Source organism: Ursus arctos, unplaced genomic scaffold (assembly GCF_023065955.2).
Source record: "Ursus arctos isolate Adak ecotype North America unplaced genomic scaffold, UrsArc2.0 scaffold_4, whole genome shotgun sequence".
NCBI lineage: Eukaryota > Metazoa > Chordata > Mammalia > Carnivora > Ursidae > Ursus > Ursus arctos.
Window position 1 is genome coordinate 8,792,571 of NW_026623056.1, and position 21,304 is coordinate 8,813,874.

The 21,304-nt window shown below is 35.6% G+C and overlaps 1 protein-coding gene across 8 annotated transcripts in view; it reads left to right on the forward strand.

The window, feature by feature from the left end:
* NAALADL2 (N-acetylated alpha-linked acidic dipeptidase like 2) overlaps window positions 1-21,304 on the forward strand; it is a 1,320,052-nt gene that overhangs the window by 596,233 nt on the left and 702,515 nt on the right. Inside the window, exon 1 of one of the 8 annotated variants that reach the window (XM_057306507.1) lies at window positions 14,474-14,788. The exons of the other annotated variants lie outside the window; for them this stretch is intronic. The gene's annotated coding sequence lies outside the window, so the exon portion shown is untranslated. Of the gene's footprint in view, window positions 1-14,473; window positions 14,789-21,304 lie in introns of those variants that run through there. 8 annotated transcript variants of the gene reach the window in all.

Below are 21,304 nucleotides of genomic sequence, written 5' to 3' on the forward strand. Positions count from 1 at the left end.
TACAACTCTGATCCTCAAATAGCTCACAAGGTATTAGGGGCAACAAACATGGTAGAAATAATTAAAAATCAATGTAAGTGCTGTAATAAAGATACATATAGACTTCAGTGATCTCACAGCCTTTCCCCTGAAGTGGTTCATATTGAACTTGTAGTTCAGCCCTTCTTACCTGCAAAACTGCCTTCTGTGCTTTCTTTTGTATCACATTACTCTTTAATCATTGGGGGGAGGGTATTTATATTTCTGTACGTACCTCTCATTATTTAGATTAAGTTGCAAATTCCTTGAAAGCAACAACTGTTTGTCATAATTTGTATCCCTAGGGACATGTGGAAGAGAACTTTGTTCCTGATGGGTATTTGATCGTTGTTTTCCAATTGATAGGTTAAATGCTAATGATTGAAAAATAAAAAATGTATTTGAAGAACTTGGATATTATAAGGGTACTAATAAATGTCTTGTAACTATCAATAGAATGTTCCTGGATTGGGGTCTAGAAGTTTTAATAAAGAAATGTTAAGGACCTTAATAAGCTACTTGATTTCAGAGAATAGAACATTGAACAATTATCTGAAAAATGGGTTCTGATTTTGGCTCAGATTACAAACATACAATGTAGCATATGCTGTGCTATTAATGTCTTTTCAAATGTGCCTCTCATCCAAGTCCATAATATTTGCACAGTTAGAGAGAATGGTGCAATTAAAGGACATGAATGTTGCTGTTCCCTATAGCCATGGCTGGTTAACTCGGTTAAAGCGTTGAGTTAATAAGGCCAGGGTCAAGAGATTAATACCCTTTGCAGTCTAGATAGATACCTTTTATTCTATTTCTGGCCAGAGACTAAACACCAAATCCTAGCCTGCCAACTTTCAAACGCATGCTTTAGTTGAATAAGATTGGCTGGGAACATATTGATGGATCAGCAGAAATCAGTCTTACTAGGGAAAAGCAGCTCAGAGCACATATTCTGCTAGCGACATTTTCAATGATCCATTTTTGAATCCATTCAAAATTTGTGGAGCGCCTACCTTGGGTCCAACTCTCTACTAGACCCTGAAGATATAAAGATGTGTGTGATGCTATGTCTACTGTGGAAGAGCTCTCAGAGTTTTCTTTTAAGGACCTTGTCTTAGTCCATTCAGGCTGCTAGAACAGAATACCACAGTTTGAATAGCTTATAAATAAAAAGAATTCATTTATCCCCATTCTGGAAGCTAGAAGTCTGAGATCAGGGTTCTGGCATGGTTGATAGGGAGCCCAATTTTCGGTGGCAGGTTTCTTGTATCCTCCCATGCTGGAAGGACCAGGGACCTCTGTGGGGTCTTTTTTTAATAAGAGCACTAATCCCATTCATGAGGGCAGCACTTCATGACTTATCACTTTCCAAAGGCCCCACGCTCTAACACCACCATGTTGGGCATTAGGATTTCACATACGAATTTGGGACGGACACAAACATTTAGACCATAGCCAATCTCAAATTTCCTAGAACTGGTTGTTTTGATTAATAAAAAGATTGTGAGATTTTCTTTCTTTGGTTGGTTGGTTAGAAGATATTTGGACTTAAGCCATTATTTTTATCTGAAAGTCTTCCAACATGATCTTTACCCTATTAAAATACTTTCCTAACTTAAAAAAATGAATAACATTTAATTCTTTAGGTAATATCCTTTACTATCTTTGTAAATTTCCTGAACCACTTGAGAAGCTGATGATAATATAATAAATTTGCTACTATTTAGAGACAAGTAGAATATTTTACACACTCACAAATGGATATTCTAAAAAGAATAATACAAATAATCAACAGATGTGTTCTTTTGAATTGTTTCCATGTACCAAATACTAATCTGGGTACTTGGGAGATAATATAATGCAAATATAATTTCCCAAATTTAAGCATATAAATCAGAACTCAAATTATAAAGTTGCATCCATTCAGAATTTTATATATATACATATATATATATACACACACACATTATCTATATATATACACACACAAAATATACAAGGCTTTTTGAAATTTCAAACACAGTAGACTTTCTGTGATTGTAGTGTAATTATTCATATTTAAATTCATGCCTCATTGTTCCTGAAAATTATTTAGAGTGTCTTATAAAGAGCATTCATCTAATAAGAGAAACGAGAAACTAGTAGGGAAGGAAGGAAGTATGTCTATCATAAACTTAATATTTTTATAACTGAGAAACTAATCTGATTTGGAGCTTCCTGTTGGCCATAAGAAAAGATGAAACATCGTTGGCTACAGAGCTTTCATTGTCAGCAAGTAGAAAACTTACCAATTTCTTACTTTTTTCTGGCACAAAATTTTAGGAATACTTTGGACCTCAACATGCAAACATGCTGAATAACATAGTAGTTATCATACATTAAAATAAGTTTATAACAAATGTGTTTGCTTCTTGACATCAGTGATAAAAATGAAAAGTTTTGTGGAAGAATGCAAGACAATGGTACTCAATAAGAGATGGAGGTTCTGTGGACAGAATATAGCACTTTCTGGTATTACAGCTTTATTGAAGAACGGAACTCAGATTTCTTAGGTATGAGTTTGGGTTCATATCCCCAGTTCATTGATAAGGGTTTGTAATAAAATGCTAGGTATATAAAGTTTACCTGGCAAAGGTAACCCAATTTGGAGGCTGTGAAATTTGTGGGACCATGATGTAGCAGTGGAAAGATTCCTTAATGTCTGACAACACTTCTATAATTTTTTGTTATTGTTTTATTATTATTGGTTATTATTCTAAACTACTATATTCTTTTCCATGAGTTTTTTCATGCTACACAAACATGAGGATAATAATATCTGCTCTCTGTCACATATTTTTATGAAGTTGAAGATAAATAATATGTATGATTTTTACAAACCACGTACTACTTTAAAATATAGAATATGTATTTATAAGTTAGATATAAATATATATATATGTATTTATAAAATAAAATATTAAACTGGATCAACTAGTGTTAAAATTTTGACTGCCCAATTCTCTGTGATGATTGTCCATGTCTGATTATAAAAACCCGTGCTTTGTTGAGTGTCAAAAGCTCAAGTAATAGAAAAATAGGGAAGAAAAAAAAAAAGGAAACAATAATCAAATGGCATCAAGGAGTAGAGCACTAAATTGCAAAAAGGCCAAAGTGGATACTTCTTGTCTATTAACCTGAAATAGGATATACCTGATAGATGAGTGCCTTTTTTTTTTTTTAAAGATTTTTAAGTAATGTCTACATCCAACGTGGGGCTTGAACTTATAACCCCAAGATGAAGAATTGCATGCTCTACCGACTGAGCCAGCCAGGTGCCCCAAGTGATGTCCTAAAGAGAAAATGAAAAATTTGTTTTTCTTTATAGTGATTAAATTTTATTAGAAGTCATAGATAAGAGGGAAGAGAAAAACTGAATGGCTTATGGGTAAATTTTTTAATTTTCTCAGCACATTATTGGGTATATTGCAGTGAAAAAGACTAACTTAAAAAATCTAAGACATTTTCTTTAGTAGTGCAGGAGAACAAGATATTAGAGTGAAAAAGAACAGTAATCTTATTTTTTTGCGGTTTTACTTTTTAATAAGCTGAAGACAAGTTGACAAAATTACATACACTCTAGCAGAGGGTTGCAGCTTTCAGCTGTCAGAGCAACATATACATTTCAGAGAATCGGGTGATCTAATGGAGTTGCTGAGCTTCTAAGTGATACACAACAATAAGAGAGACGAGTCTGAGCGTGCAATTGCCACCCACGCCAGGCATACAAATAGCATTTCATGTATAAAAATGTTTATTAGGTATAAAAATGAGAGAAAATGAGGGTGTCTAAAAGCATCTGTTACCTTTTGAGATGATTTAAGTTAGATAACTAAAATGCTACGTTTCAAAAAAACTGAATTTGAATCAAATTCTCACTTTTTCACTTTCGTTGGTAGCAATGATTGCTTTTTATTCTAAATACTCAAACTGTAATCTGGTGGCTTGCTTTTAAAATTGGATTAGAGTGTCTCCAATGGAGGGTAGCAAAATGTGTGCACTCAAATCTAGGTTGTGATGAAGGTTTTAATGTCCAGCGTTAAGCAACACATATGAAAAATGGTTTCACATGTATGTATTTTATCTTGTGTCAGTGATGGATAAGATTGGACCGCACTGCTCACTGGAAAGCTATTAAATGATGAACAGGATAATGGGTGGTTGAGAGAATCACATTTAAAATCAAACGTGCACTTGGGGCGCCTGAGTGGCTCAGTCAGGTTAAGCACCTGCCTTCAGCTCAGGTCATGATCTCAGGGTCCTGGGATCCAGCCCTGTATCAGGCTGTCTGCTCAGCAACAAGTCTGCTTTTCCCTCTCCCTCTGTGATCTCTCTCTCTCTCTTTCAAAAATAAATAATCTTTAAAAAAAGATAAAAAAAGTAAAATCAAACGTACAAATCTCAGCTCTACCACATCGTAACTGTGTGAGCTTCACCAAGTTACATGTTTTGGTTCTATTTCCTTATCAATCAGAGAGAAAGGGTCAGCGTGTGTATCAGATGAAATGCAGTATTTAAAGTGCAAAGTTTTGGCAACTGCTGTTGTAATTGCAAAAACTTTCAAAAAGCTGAGTAAGTACAAGTTAAACCTTGAACACTGCAGGTTTGAGCTTCATTGGTCCACTCATATGTGTTTTTTAAATATAAATATGGTACTGTAAATTCACTTTCCTTACGATTTTCGTAATTTCTTTTTTCTAGTTTGCTTTAAGAATACAGTATATAATACATATAACATACAAAATATGTGTTAATTGACTATTAATGGTAAGGCTTCTGGTCAATAGTAGGCTATTAAGTTTTGGGGGAGTTAGAGGTATGTGTGGATTTTCAACTGCACGGGGCAGGCACCCTTAATCCCCATGTTGTTCAGCTGTATGTATTTCCAATTTGTCATGAGAATATCTTCAAACGTATAAATGAATCGTAAAGGTTGACTGCTTAAGATTTGAAAAAAAAAAAAGCACTAGAAATATTTCTTTTAATGAGGAAAATATAGGATCTGAAAGGTTTGGGGGAAAATTTGAGTCTGTAGGCCATCTCTCCATCTTGGTTTTTATCTCCCTTTACCCATTCTAACAAATTAATTTTTAAATTAATAATGGAAAAAAATTCTGTGCTGAAGAAAGGCTTGATTTTAAATGGGCTTATAAAGTTCCAGGGAATATTGATGAGAAAACACATACTTTTAGACATATTCTATTTATAATCTCATATATTTTGGAGGCTATTGAAATTCTTGAAGAATAGCTAAGAGATAAATATTTAGCCATAAGTGTGCAGGAGGTCAGAACGTTCAAATTGCTGACCCACTGGGAAGCAGTATTTTCCTGTTAAAGATTTAAAAAAAAAAAATCTGTGTTTTAAAGTAAGGGAAAAGACTGCCTAGCAAAAGTACCAAATTCTAATATCCTCAGGTTCAAGGTAGATCAAGTAATGAATTGGGCTCGATATGCAGCAAGAAGGAGTGGAGGCAACTCTGGAGTGCTGGGGAGCACATCTAAAGAGATTCCAGTGGGTTATTTTGTAAACTCGTGGGTGCACCTAACATTTCTAGGGGCTGAATTCAGCTTTCAGTCTTGCCTCTGTCTCTAGTTTAACAGATCCTCTGTGTATGCCAGTGATGCAGTAGAAACCTCCACACTTCAGCATTATCTCTGTCATTTGCTTCAGTGAAAGAAGAATGGATGGATTTGTAGGTTTGGGATTTGTGTATTATTTCCTCTTGGAAATAAAGTTGTTTATTTTAATATATTTATATTCACATATATATATATTAAAAATATATAAATATATTATTATTTCCCCTTGGAAAGTTAACATTTCGCCCTGTTCACACACACATTCACATGCATATGCAAACACGCACACACACACAAACACATCCCACTCCTCCATGACACAAATAGCAGGTGCAAATATATCTAATAAAAAAATTGGTGCCAATGGAGTACTAGAATGAAAAGTGAAGTTGCACACTAGTAACTACTTAAATGTCCCTAGATCTGAAAGAGTATTAGTGGAGAAATACTGTGTGAATTCCAGTATCGCATCCCAATTTCAACTACAAACACATTTTCCCACAAATTCTGTACCAAATCAGAACTGTTAAAAAAAAAAAAAAGGTACAGTTTTATTATATAATTAGTTCACTTGAAAAGGCCCATGTGACTAGATGCTTCAATGATAATAAAAATTTAGCTCTGATAACATTGATAAGACCATGTTAATTCCTGATTAGAATAACGAGCATTTAAAATGTTTTCCCCCAAATTCTTTGCCTTCACAATGTATCTTTATTCCAACAATAGAAGATATATGCTGTTGAAAGTTATCATGGTCTTAATACAGTGAATTTTCTAACTCACTCCCTGCAAAAAAAAAAAAAAAGAGAGAGAGAGAGACATATAAAACACTGGTTGAGAGTAATTTGCTTGCCCGTATGTAGAATTTCGTTTTTGGCAGTGACCCAGGCTCATGTGCAATACCTCAAAATGGCAAATGGTTGCTTTTTAAGTTTTTGGGTCAGAGCAGGTAGTTATTTTGAACACCTCCAGAAAAGTGGCTTCTCTTTGTTTGTTTTTAAAGCCTTTTATTCTTGTATCCAGATGGAACTGACCTGAAATTGTATCTGGAATTATTCGCCTGTAAGAAGGCAGTGTTAAGTCAATACTAACAAGGGCCTTTTAGCTAGAAGCTGAAATTAACCTGCAGAAACTTTGCAATCTAGATGTGAGCCGCTCCTATCGGCAAGTAGAGCAGCTATCACTTAACAAGAGTAAAAGGTTTCCTATGCCAATCAAAAGTAAACAAGGCATGATCCTCATCCTCTCTTTTGATATGCTTGAGTCACTGATTCCTTCCGCTTCAACAGCCAAAACACTTTTTTTTTTTTAAAAAAAAAGATTTTATTTATTTATTTGACAGAGAGAGACAGCCAGCGAGAGAGGGAACACAAGTAGGGGGAGTGGGAGAGGAAGAAGCAGGCTCCTAGCAGAGGAGCCCGATGTGGGGCTCAATCCCAGAACGCTGGGATCACGCCCTGAGCCGAAGGCAGACGCTTAACGACTGTGCCACCCAGGTGCCCCCAAAACACTTTTAAAAGCATCTTTTACTCTGAGGGCAAGTTGGTCTGAAACAGGTATCACACAACAGAAACACTGATACCAAAAATAGCAAGTATGTATGAAAATCTCTGAATACATACCTAAGTATGATTGCTACATGTTTGACATAGAATCAAAATAAGGATTAAGATTCCTAATGTGTCCTTGATAGAACTGAATTTGGAAGCTAATTTTGCATTACTTTTTTACTGATCAGAAGTAATTATTTGAGGGACATTAATACAGCCAAAGTTTCAGACACTTTACGTGTGTTAATATTAGTAAAGATTTTTATGAAAATTCTACCTCAGAACTTCAGTGTTTTCTCAACCATCTAAACATTTTTATACATTTAAAACAAAATGTTCTTCTAAATGACTAAAAGATATGTTGATGGTATTCCCTATATAGTATGAAATTCATGTGACAAATCATCAAAAAACATCTACCCATATATTTCAAATCTAAATGAGTATAATACTTAACTATTACAACTCAACACTTTTTTGTCAAACAAAATTTGGCAAATAAAATATTCTGTTAGTTGCAAGTTAGAACTTAGTTGAGTCTTAATGAGTCTTTCACTTTGGTGTGTTTCTGTGTGTTCTATCTATATGTGGGTATTTTGGGGAATAAAAAATTCCATAGAATATATGTTTTAATGATTTAAAATCTGGATGTTATAGATACCTTTAAGAAGTAGATGGATATGATATACTCTCTCCAGAAAAAAAAAGTACGTCTGGATATAAAATTCAAATTTTTATGCAATTTCAAACTGCCCCCCTTTGAGTGAAGCCTACCAATGGTCTAGTAACCCATGATTGGGAAGGTTTTAGGAAAGATGTGTGGTGGAAGAGCTGCTAATCCACAGCTTTAAAACTTTTTTTCGTAGTTCAGCCTTCCTGGAGTATAAATCATGGGTCTGTCTCATTCTTCTCTGTCTGTCCTTTGCTGAACTGCTTCCCTCAACAGTCTCCATCCAGGTAAAGCTAAAATTCCCACTAGAACTTAATCTCTTAGATATATTATTGTGATTTTAAAAGTTGGGATTCTAAGCTTGAGCCTGAGCAAGACTTCTGGTTTTGTGTCAAAAGTTGTAACACCCAAGGTTTACCAAAAACATACATTGACGCCTGAGTGGCTCTTTGTGGTCTATTGGGTGGTTTACAAGTAAGAGAAAAACTAGGAACCGTAGGTGTTGACAGAGCTCGCACATCAACTACAAATATATGCAAACAAACTGAAAAGTGTCATTCTAGTAAAAAGTAGGAAAAAAGGGAACTCGATAAAATAACACTGCACCTATAAGTATAAATTTGTATTTTAATCGGATAATATGGTTGTATTGAAAAATGAAATAGATCTGACTTGAAGTAACCTGTGATAAAATGTCACTATGGCCAAGGAGAATGGAATTCAGAACTGCACCCGTTTCCTTATGCTGTAAATACCACAAAAGTGATCCTCATTATAAAAGATGTATCTTTTTCCCCAAGAGGAAAAACATCCAAAGAATCTTTGTGTGAGCATTCCAGAGATCTCTTCAGCGTTTTGCAATAGGTCCTTTAAACACTTATTTTTATAAAGTACTTTTTGTCAGGCAGTGTATGTGTGTGTGTGTGTATATATATATATATATATATGTTAGAAATTAGTAGTTCCTACAGTTGTAAAACCTTGACATTGACTATAATTGAGGAGGTTAGTGTCGGCGTGTTCATAAGTATTACCTGTCATTTGAAATATGACAGTGCTGTAACTGCAAGACCTTGGGGAGGCTGGTGTGTTGGTATTGCCATCTGACTGCCTTCGAACCTGCCAGACAGTCTTCTTAATGCCTCCGACCCTGAGATAATTAACATGGCCCTAGAGGCTTCTGCCTTTTGCATTTTGCACACTTGTTGTTTAATAAGATGTTTGCTGCTAGCTATGCTTTTCTCTGATTTAAAAATGTACCTTTAAGGAGAATGGTACTTCAGTGCATTAAGTTTTCTATTATAGGTATCACCTTTATGTACAAGTTTCTTATATACGAATTTTGTTGCTTTCCCAAAAATTAAAATACATCCTAATGTTATGTTTTTAATCTTGGGTTTGGTTCCTCTAAATGCATTTCACAGTGAGGCAAATGACCCACCTGAAATGTAGACTCTGACTTTGACAGTTGGGCCCTGTACCTTGTAGATTAGTAAATGGTAAAATAGGAGCCAAAAATAAAAGCAAGTTTAAAAGCCTCCAGGGCAGATTTGATGGGATTTTAGTTTCCACATTACCAAGGGCAAAAGCAAAGAGTTAAAAACAAGCTGCTTCTACTTCCTTTAAGATAAGAGTTATTGATTTACAATTAGTACTGCTAGAATTTGCAAAATTAGTTTGTAAATTCTGAATAACTTTGTAAATCAGGTTTAAGAAACTTAAAGGGACACCTCTAGTAGTATAAATCTTTAAGAAAGCCTAAAATTGCTGAGTTTATACTATTAGCAAGGTGCTATATTTGTTGAATGTATTTATCTTTGCCAAGATGTGTATGCATAGTTAATGGAAGTGGAATAGTTAATGGAATATACATATGTATGTTTATTGTGCTTCCCCCCAATATGTAAGTAATACAAATTCACTGTAGTAAATTTGAAAAGTACTGAAATGTATAAAGTATAAAATACAGAATTTCCTGGGTTCCCAGACACTAGAGGTAATGATTGTTAATATTTTCCATTCTCTTTTCTTACATTTTTATGTCCTATTTTTCAATAATATATTCATACTTTCCACATCAATATTATTCAAATACGTGGTTTTAATAACTTCAAAATATTCTATCAAATTAATATAATTTTAAATAGTTAAAAATCATCTATAAGATGAATAAATATGTTAGAACAAAATTAATCCATTAAGACTTTAAATGCAATGTCATTTGATATTAATTTGTCTCTATGATTCTTTACTATATCCTACGAACATTAATAATTTCTCACAGGGGCAGCTGGGTGGCTCAGTCGGTTAAGCATCTGCCTTCAGCTCAGGTCATGATCCCAGGGTCCTGGGACTGAGCCCCACGTTGGGCTCCCTGCTCAGTGGGGAGCCTGCTTCTCCCTCTCCCTCTGCCTGCAGCTCTGCCTACTTGTACACGCACTCTCTCTCTTCTCTCTGTCAAATAAATAAAATCTCAAAAACAAACAACAAAAAAACAGAAGTCAGTTTCTGTCTACTCTGCTTCTTCTCAGACTTGGACTCGATCTCCTACCTCATGCTTACTTTAGCCACACTAGCCTTGTAATGTACAACACATGGGCGTATTCATTGTTACAGCTGGATACGCATTCTGTGTTGAGTCAAACGTAGCTGAATCCTTTTCTACTGATGTTGAAATGAAACCTAATTTGGTAAGTGGCCATGATGTCTAACATAACCACACTTCAGAAATTTTACCCTTGTTATCCTGTTTAATTGGAACTGTTTATCCCTATGCCCAGGTCCCTCATTTTTTTTCTGGTCTCTGTTCAAGTGTCATTAGAGATGCCCTCCTTGAACACCTTTATCCATTACTCTTTCCCCCTACTGTGCTTTGTTCTTCATAGCACTTATTTTTTATTACTGATGACAAGGCACAAGGACTTAAGAGGGTGAATGCTAGAGCCAGATGTCTAGAATTAAATCTTTGTCTCCCACTGCTTGCTTCATGAAATGTTCTGTGCCTGGGTTCCTTACCTATAAAACAGGAATACTAATGCCTACCCCTTAAGCTGTTGGGAGTTAACATAAAGCTCATAGAACAATACCCAGCATCAGTAAGCATTCAATAAGTGTTAGTTATAATACTGTATTATTACTATATTTTATATATGTCTTTAATATGAGCTCCTTGGGTGTTTTCTTTACTGCTATGTTCTTAGCACCTAAAAACATTTCTGGTGCTTTGCAAGTGTTTAAGAGATAATTATTAAATAGCTGATTGAATAATAAAGTCATAATACATGAAGGGTATGAGGGATATATAAGTTTCTCATGACCAACCCTTCCCCACAACTCGCCATGTCCAACCCTACCTGTGGTTGTCTATTTGAGCACATACATTCTGCATGACCTATGCATATGTCAGAAGTTGTTGTTAAATTCAGTAGAGCCAGATGTAGGAGAAATAGGTGTGAGTTGGTAGATAGGCAATGTTTAAGAAGAAAATGGACCTGAAAATAGCTTCAAGTGGGGGTAAACTTTGATATGTATGTGGGGAAGAGAAGGATGAAGAAAATTTAAAATGGAAAAAGAGTTGTCGTATGTAAGGCAGCTCCAAGGTCAGTCAACCAGCCAAGTCAGAGTGTCTTCTGTCAGGGAGTAAGGTTAAGACCAGGTCTGCAGGGACTTGGACAGGGATTCAGAAGGTCTGAATTTATTAACTGTGCCTTCTTTCTTGCCTCAACACTCAAGAGAGGTACAATAGTTTCCTGTTCGTAAAAGTAGCTCAATAAGCATGGAGACTCATTCAGAGGAGCGCATGTGTTTTTTTAAATTCCCTAGGCTGTTATTTCCCTTTAGCAAGAAAATAAAATTTTAGAATGGGGTTGTTTTTACATGAATACAGCAATGAATATATCAGAGTATGAAGAAGTTAGTATAGAGGCTCGTTAGAACTATTATGACTTCAAGAAATTTAGACATTTGGTTAAACAAAAAGGTGCAGAGTCATGTATATTTATGTTAAGGGTTTTCTGTTCATTCAAAATCTTTCAAAGCATGTTTCCCACATCTCTGGTATCAGAATCATTTGGGAAGCTTATTGAAAATGCAGATTCCTAGGTCCTACCACAGACTGACCGTACCTGAGTTTCTAGGGTACAGCTCAAGCATCTACATTTTAAGAAGCCCCTTCATCTCTTCCAGCATATGCTTTGCTTACCAACATTCAAGAATAAATGCCTTTTACTTGCTTATATAGGGCAGGTAAAGCAGGTGGTCCTGTATAAAGGGGGAGCTAATTAAAAGATGAAGGGATATTCAACAATTTCACTGGGTCAGTAATTTGGAAAGCATGTGAATTCTTTCAATTTATTTTTCACTTCATTTACGGTAAAATGCACCCGTGTAAGTAAATGTTGAAAATCTTAATTAGAATCAACATGCCTCTAAATTAGCTTTCAACATTTTATTTGTCTAAACATTACCTTACTTATCCTTCTGTTCCTTTAGAGTATCTTCTGACCATTTTTAATACCCCTTTTATACTTATCATTTTATATTTATCTCTTTTCTAATTATAAATGTAATTATGTTCATTTTTGACAGTATAGAATATTTAAAAAATACTGACTTCCAATCTGTGCTTTTGTTTGCTTTGTTCTACAAAATCAGGACCACGTAGGACATATTCTTGTGTAACCTGTGTTTTGTTTTCTTTTTTAATACTTTTAAAAGTATTTTCTCATGTTATAGGAAGTAGTTCCCTAATGCTCCTGCTGGCCAATATTCTATTTTACTGTCCGTTCTTTTTCAGCCTTCCCTTATTTTCTTCTCAACACCACCACCACCCTCAAATAACTTTTATTTTTTTCTGGCCTTAAGGTGTGCTGTCTCCTCCGTTTTCTTTCTGAATGAGATCCACACACAGTCACTCCCTCTGTCCCCAGCTCATTCTCCTTCATTCAGGGCTGCCATCTCTAAGTCCACCTGGCCCGCAGTACCTCCTGAGATATGACAATAACCACCCTCCTCTAGCCACACTCCTCTCACCATGGAGTCAACAAGGCTGAAAAAGACAGCCAAGAAAGAAAGAGCAAACTCGTTTTAGATTCAGACAGTTTATTACTTACATAACATAAGCAAAGTGAACCAGGGTGCCAGCTCCCCGTATGCCTTGCCCCCCAGGACAACACTGAAACCGAAGGCACTGGGTGATATGATGAAACAACATAAGTGGGGGCACCTTTTTGGTGAGGTGCTCCTTCCATGCTGCAACTAAACATTTTATAGCCTGCAGCTGTACCCTAAGGACAGGGTTTGGGGGGAGAGAAATCTTCATAATTCAACGAACCCAGAAAATGATAAGAAATTATCCCATGACAGCATCCCTGGAGATTGAGAGTTGGAAGGAAATGGCCTGGTAGTATCTCCTTAGAAGCCACCTATAATTTTATGTTTTCTAAGAATCATAGGGCATTTTAGCAAGACTTAGATCAGCTAGGGTTAAGCCCTGCCTGCATGGCCTATGTAAAGATGTGCAAGATTACTAGAGCACCATGGCCAAGTGATTCCTCTAAAATTGGGCCCACCTGGATCTCCCAGATTCCCCCACCCCAAGACCAAGCTCTATGGGTACCTGAACCTGGACTTCCTTGCCCAAGTGACTTCATGCCTGCTTCTGCATCCTATTGGAGCCTCTATCCTAGGGCTGCCCTTCCAAGGTAGATTGTTTGCTGGTATGCATGCCCTAGTCCTAAGGGGTGACAAAGCAGTGGTGTTTGGGTCAACAAAGAGCTTGGTTAAGCTTGCCAGTGTATCCATATGTATGCCTGCAAGGCCCTTTGGGGTGCTGGACAGAGCTACCAAATCAGAATCTGACTGTACAAATGAAGGGAACTTCTGGTGCCTGGGAGGAAAAACCTAAGGAAGACAGGGAGAATGAAAAGTCAAAGTAAAGCCTTTCTTGGCTTCTCCTGTTAACCCTGGACCACTGATAAACACTGATAAATGTGGATTCTCCTTAGAGGAAAGGCTGTTCCCAGATGAAGAGAAAGCAGGCAAGAGGTTTTGATTGTCATTTTTGTTTAGAGCCAAAGTCAGTAAATATTAGGATAGCATTTTTAAACAGAAACATGAAGTGAAATACTTAGTTTTTTTTTTTTTTTAAAGATGTCATGAGGAGAGGAGAATACTAAAAAAAAAAAACTTGCATATTTATATTCTTGGAAAACTTACTGTAAAACAATACTTTAAAGAATAAAGAAAGATTATTTACATGGAGTTATTTTAATGATCTCTATATTGGGAAAATGAATAAAATAAGGAAAAGTAAGTTGACATTTTATAAGACACATCTAGACAGAAGTTTATCGTTTGAACCATATTATTATGTCCAATGCACCACCCATCTGGTCATACCTGGCACAGTATTCACAAATTCCAGTGTAGATATTTGATAAGGTCAAGTCCCCTGTGTATACTCAAAGCTAAACATTCATGAAAATATCATAAAAATTATATTTTTAGATTAGCCATCTAGTTGTCTTTATGACTGCTGCAAATTCAATATTTGAACATCTGCCACTAATTGCATTTTTATTTCTAAAAGTCTTGATGAACTTTAGATCAACGGTTCTTAACTAGGTACACATCAGAAACACTTGTGGACCTTTTAAAATAAATAGATCATTGGTCTCAAATCAAATGACCAATGACTCACAATATCCAGATTTAGGAACTGAAGACTTCTCATTTTTTATTTTTTTAATTTATTTTTTATTTCTTCTAAAGATTTATTTATTTATTTTAGAGGGAGAGAGCAAGAGCGAGCAGGGGGTTTGGACAGAAGGAGAGAGAGTCCCAAGTAGACTCTGAGCTAAGCACGGAGCCCGACCCCAGTGCTCGATCCCATTACCCCGAGAACACAAACTGAGCTGAAACCAAGAGTAAGTTGCTTTAACTGACTGAGCCACCGACACTTTTCATTTTTTAAAAGTTTCACATATATGATGACGAATAATTTATCATGCAAACTTAGACACTTTTGAAAGTGAAAGTGTGGTATTAACAATTGTGCTGGGACAAGAAGTGTAAATTGGGACTATCAAAATCAGGACATATGGGGATTCTATCTATGGGTGATTGCAATATGCTACCTAGTCAAAACAAACAACTTTCTATTAGTTGAATTAATCACATGGTAAGATCACATTATTGGCTAGGAACAGTCTTTTTTCTCAGCCAAAGAAAACACTGACCACTCTTTTTAAAGAAAGAAAAAAAATTGCTCTTTTTTGCACAAATGTCTTATAGTATATTCTTTATAATTTTTGAAAGGAATTATGTAGAGCTTTTAGGTTTTTCATTTTTAATGTAGCATATTTTTCATGGAGACTTTTATACTTGAATATCATGAATCAGAAAAAGTAGGTAACATGCTGGTCTGCTTTGTATTCTTTGTGCTGGAGTATTTTGACCATTTACTGTTATTTTCTCGTTTTAAACTTACTAGAGAGGTGAAGCAGAAGAAGAGAGTTCATGGTGGTCTAACTATTGGCAGTTCTATTTGTGAAGTGTTTCTTGAGTACCAAGAGTTTAGTGTGGAGCAGGAAAGCCATATTCCATATTCCCATGCCACTTTCATTTAAATAAACTTGGCTTTGGTGTATATATGTGTGCCTTCTTGTTCTTTCATTTATTCATGCATTCTTTAATTCCTTTAATTTAGAGTTGAATAAATTTGTGCAAGATTATACCTAACATTCTGTACTGACAGTACAGACTTCTTAATTTTACTTTTACAAAGTTATGTAGATCTGACATTTATAAAAAAAAATGCATAGATGTGAGTGTCTGCATGTACAACACACACACACACACACACACATGCACGTGCACTCACACTCCCAGCCTAGATCTCTCTCATGAGCTCTTAACCTATGCCAATTTACCTATTTAACATCTCTATTTGGATGTTTCAAAGACTCCTAAATTAACATCTCCAAGTCTGAATTTAGAATCATTTCTTTCTGAACTTCTCTTTCCCCAGTGTACCATTTTTTAATAAACTGCCCCATTGTCCATCCAAATACCCAAACCTAAGAAACCCATTAGTTGGTAGAATAATGTAATTGTTGTTTCTCTTTCAACTTATCTGGGACGTTTATGAGAACAATACCATGTTTTGTGGTTTGTTGTTGTTTATTTTTTTTCCTTGTATTTCCAGCATTTAGCAGAGTGCTTATTACAAAATGAGCACTCAATATTTGTGGATAAAAAAAAGCTAGACATGTAATTTCCCCTATCCTAAAATACTTCCAACATTATGGTGACATACTTATGAATGCTGACTCCTCAGAGTGTCAGTGTGATGTAGAGACAAATGCTAGAATCAGAAGAGCTGCCTTTCTCTTTCTATCTACCATAATATATTACTTGAAGGATCAATTGAGATAATAAATTTGGAACAGTTTTGTAAATGATGAAGTTATATAAAAAAATAAAGCTACTTGTTTATAAAGTCTTTTATCATACTTTATAGGCAAGTCCACAATGTGATATTCAGTCTCCATGAAGGATGTTCATTCTTTTTTCCCCCCAGATATACAATATTAATTCTGCGCTAAGAAATGCAGAATCCCATATTAAAAAACATGTATCAACTCAGGGCCCAGAAAATGTCGATGCCTGGGCGTACACCAAGTAACTGTAGATACAGTGTCTGCATGCCACTGCATATTTACAATACATTTTTATTCATTCTTTCTTTCCTGCTTTAATTTTTCTGTCAGCCTGAAAAGTTGCTTTTTATTCATACCATGGCCTTTTTTTCTGCGACTGCCTCTTGGAATACATTATTATCGATATTTTGCATATCGTGGAGATAGCACTTTTCAGTCTGAAAATTCACTTTTCATGCTGATGCTATGTTTTCTAGGTCTAGTGTCTGGAATACATTATTAAGAACATTTTGGAGTTCACTCTTTTTCACTTGGCACTTCTTATTCTCAAGATTTTTCAAAATATCCAGTGTAATTAATACTATTGGTATCTCTAAGATGTTGATGTGTAAGGAAATGTACATTCTCTGTCTGGAGATTGAGGAAACCATGTTCGATGTTCGCTTTTTTTAGGAATGCATGTTTACAAAATGACTTATAGTTTGCTTCACAGCATCCTTTCCCTTCTTCTCTTAGCAGTCTCTAAGTAGTCATCAACTACACAAAACTTTGAGGTCTTTGGAAGCAAGCCACTGTCAGGGTCAGAGTTGTAACTAATTTCCTCCGTGAGTCCTAATAATCCTTTGGTCACAGATGACACTCAGGCAAGCATCCTTTTAAAATACAAAGAGATGAGAATCCTTAGAAGTGTGGTTTCCATGCATTTCCTTAACATGTTTACCCAGTGATAGTGTAGCTTTGGTTAGATGCCTCCTTCATTACTTCCAAGTTTTATGAACACACGAGGCTTTCAAAGTATGTAGGAAGTAGTGGTAAAGAATACATTATATTTTTTTAAATAATTTTTATTTTGTTATATTAGTCACCATACAGTACGTCCCCAGTTTTTGATGCCGTGTTCCATGATTCATTATTTGCATATAACACCCAGTGCACCATGCAGTATGTGCCCTCCTTAATACCCATCACTGGCCTATCCCAATCCCCAACCCCCCTCCCCTCTGAAGCCCTCAGTTTGTTTCCCAGAGTCCATTATATTTTTATAGTTGCTCCAAAGAGGGTTTTGTTTTTTCTATCCATTTTAGGTTTAATATCAGACCTTGAACAGGAGTCAAATGTTCAAGATGAGAAGGATGGGTAGAATGCAATCTCTGCCTCCTTCCTCTCCAGTCTGAGACCATGCTGTTGTTTTGATGTTTGTGTTGCATCTGCTGTCGCCTTGTATTTGTTCAGATATTCAGACATAAATGCACTTCTTCTCTATCCCATGTTTTGTAAGAAGATACGGTGACTGTTATCTCTGCGGTAACTCCTTAATCATGAGAGTTTTGAGCTGCCACAAAAGACTTGATTTAAATGTTCATGGATGTCCATATAATCTGAAGCCTAGAAAATAAGCTGCATGTGTTGTCACTTGTAGCTTTTAGAACATAAAATCTGGGATCTTTGAGCATTTATGAAGGGATGAAATTTTAGTTTCGATTGTTGACAGTGTTCCAAGTGACAAGTAGATTGTTGGCAATTTTAAAGGAACTTATCTACTGCAAGATAGCTTTAGATATTTTTGGTTTCTAGGAATGTACTGATGTAAAATTAGAAGGTATCAGGCCTCTATCATTTTAGATATTTTTTATAGGTGCAGTTGGTTCTTGTGTTCAACTCTTGAAAACTTGTACAGAGATTTTGCAATACTATGTTTATATAAATACGCTTTCTGTAGGACCACATAGGTTGATTGCATGCATAAAAGAATGTTGACAGAGAATCTTAAATGTATCAAAGTCTAACAAGTTTTAATTTCTTTCTAGCATCATTTACTTTTGGGTCTTACTTAATTGCTACTGCTTCTTATAGACCAAATTCTTCTCTTTGTTAAAGTTTATTTTTATTTTGGTGGAGTTTTTCCTTGAGTGCTTCTAGTCACATAAGATCCATTTATCTATCTATTTATTTATTTTTGATGTTTGAAGGTTATTTTATTTTTCCTTTATAATAGGCTGATGGTTTGGATATTTGTTGATTTCTCAGTTTATGTTTTATTTCCTTATTTGACTCTAACTCTGAAGACATTATCTTCTAACATAAAACTTTGCTAAGACCTCTGATACTTGTTTGGTTTTTGTCCCTTTGTAGAAAATTGTGTTTTCTATAAAAGCCTTTAGCATTTTCTCTTTTCCTGTGTACTTTCGAAATTTCCAAGCCATATGAGTCTTATTTTCATACTGCATAACACTTTGTATACATGCTCCATCTGAAGATATGAATGCCCTTTTCAGTAAATTCTTGTTTTCTCTTCTTCATTGTTCTTGTTATCTTATAATATTCTTATCAAATTTTGGAGGTCTTTGAATGTTCTTTGATATGGTCTTTCTATTATCATTTTCTCTAATGTATGGAGATACCTTCTTGTTTCTTTGTCATTAGGTTACTAGTTTGGTCCTTACCAGTGTCCATTTTGTTCTGGTCAAAAACTGTGAATGGTCTGAGATTTGTACCTACTTGAGGACTAACGAGTTAGCCTGCCACTGTTTCACAGACACTGATGGAAGACATGAGACACTTGCATTGGAGACAATGACATGTATTACCCACAGCATAGCAGGTAGCATGGGCATCAGTATATCTGTGTCAGTCCCATGGGGTGATTGTTCAGACTTTGTAAGAGAGAAATCCCAAGCTTAAAGAACTGGAATCTTTTAAAGTGGTCATGAAGCATACCTGCCCTCTGCTCCAGAGGCAAACACTGTCTCTCTCTTTCAAGGCCACAAACAAACCTGCCTTTTCCTCTGGAGGGAAATGCTATAACTATTTTCCAAGGTTTCTTACTATTCAAATATCCTTGAAATGAAAGTCCAAAACAAACTGCAATTGGTGCTTTACTTCATAAGATGTGCAGAAATATGAGAAACTCAAGCAGGTGCCATCCACTAATTTTTAGTTTTCAGAATCTAATGTTTATTCCCTGTCTGACTCATTTTTAAAAATCCTGCTCTTTTGAGAGGTGGGGATATAAAATATCATTTCAAAACATTTTAAGGTAGTTTTTAAGAGTTATCTTTTATTCTCTAGGTCAGCACATCTTTCATGTGCATATATTACCTGGGAAATGTGTTTAAATGCAGTTTCTGATTTACTAGGTTTGAAGCAAGACTTGAGATTCTAAATTCGTAACAGAATCCAGACAATGCCATGCTGTTGGTCCTTGGATAGCAACTTTACTAGGAGAGATCTGTTATCCTTGTTTCCTCAGGAGTCAGTTCTATTTGTTTACCTTATCTTAGCTTTTTTACTTTTAACTTTCATTGTAAATCTGAAGTCTATATTTATGAGTGGAGGTCTCAGATGAGTAGCAGTTGATCTAAGCGCCAGTGAAAGTCTTTTCCTCAAATCCCTCTCTGTGGGAGAACTGGTTTTAGATTCCTTCTCAGAAAAGGAAAGCTTCATAGAGAGTAACAATGGAGTAAGGACCTCCAAAAATTTGTTTCTCCATAAAAACAATAAGCACAATGTCAAAAAATGTCAAAATCAACTTTTTGCAGACCTCCAAAAATATCTAAAGACTTGCAACAATCCAGGGAACATTATTCAGGAAAAATAGGTGAATTTCAGTAACAGCAGCAACTTTTGTGACATTTTAGCTTTTTCCATCCTTCAGCTGTTTTCATCCTTCTCTTTCCACTACTGTGATAGCCTTGGAAACTGTCAGCCCTGTGAACACAATGAAAACCAGCAGCCTAGAAGCACTGAAGGGGAAAAATTTGTTATGGAGCCCTAGAAACAATAATCTCAGAGAATTGTTATTTGACCTTTCTGACAATCCTAGAAACCTCCATTACCAGGACATGCCCCCCCCCTTTTCTTTTAACTGCATTTAGAACTTGCTCAGTACAAACAACTTTTTCTCTCAGGGTATTGCTCAGAAACAATCAGCAGCAAATGTTTAATATCAAAGCTACCAAGGACGTAGTAAGGGCGGAAACAAGAAGCTGACCAAAAGAATTAAAAGGAAAATCTGGGGAATGAGATGTTTACTGGGGGCTTGGGGAAACTCCAACATATTTCTGGAAATCTAGAAGGGCATGCACATGTGTAAGACTATACGAATGTCCAGGAAAGATCTAAGAAGGACCAAACTCTCACTTTTGGCTGACTTTGAGTTTCTATACAAGCAGGAAGTGAAGGTTAAGCCCATACTGTAAATCACCTGCCTGATTGTTAAAGGTATAACCAGACATGCACATATAGCCCCTTGGCCAAGTCTGTGCAACATGTTGGTTTCAGGCCTTTAAGAAAATCTCTTCATGATCATTAGATGACCACTAAGCCAACCAAGTGGAAACTTCAGTGGCCACACATGATGAAGAATACAGACTTTATAAATTCAGGAAAGTCACTAATAAAACAACAACAAACCCAGTTTTCCAAAGTTGACACATTATGTGATTTAAAATACTGTCTTTTCAGTAAAAGATTATAAGACATGCAAAGAAAAGAGAAAAGGTTTAGATCATTCGAAGGTATAGGATATTAGCAAAAAAAACCAAAACCAGAAACAAAACATATAGCTACACTGTTGGATTTTTCTCTAAAACATGCTTTCCTAACAATAAATTTCTTAATTTTAGATTTCTTTGCAAGCAGAATAGGTTGAGAATTTCCCAAATCATCATGGCCTGTTTAGTTTTTTGTTTAACAATTCCTTTCTATCCTTTTGTATTTTACTATAAGCAGCAAATAGAAGCCAGAGCATATCTCCGTCATGTATGAGTTAACTTTAATCAC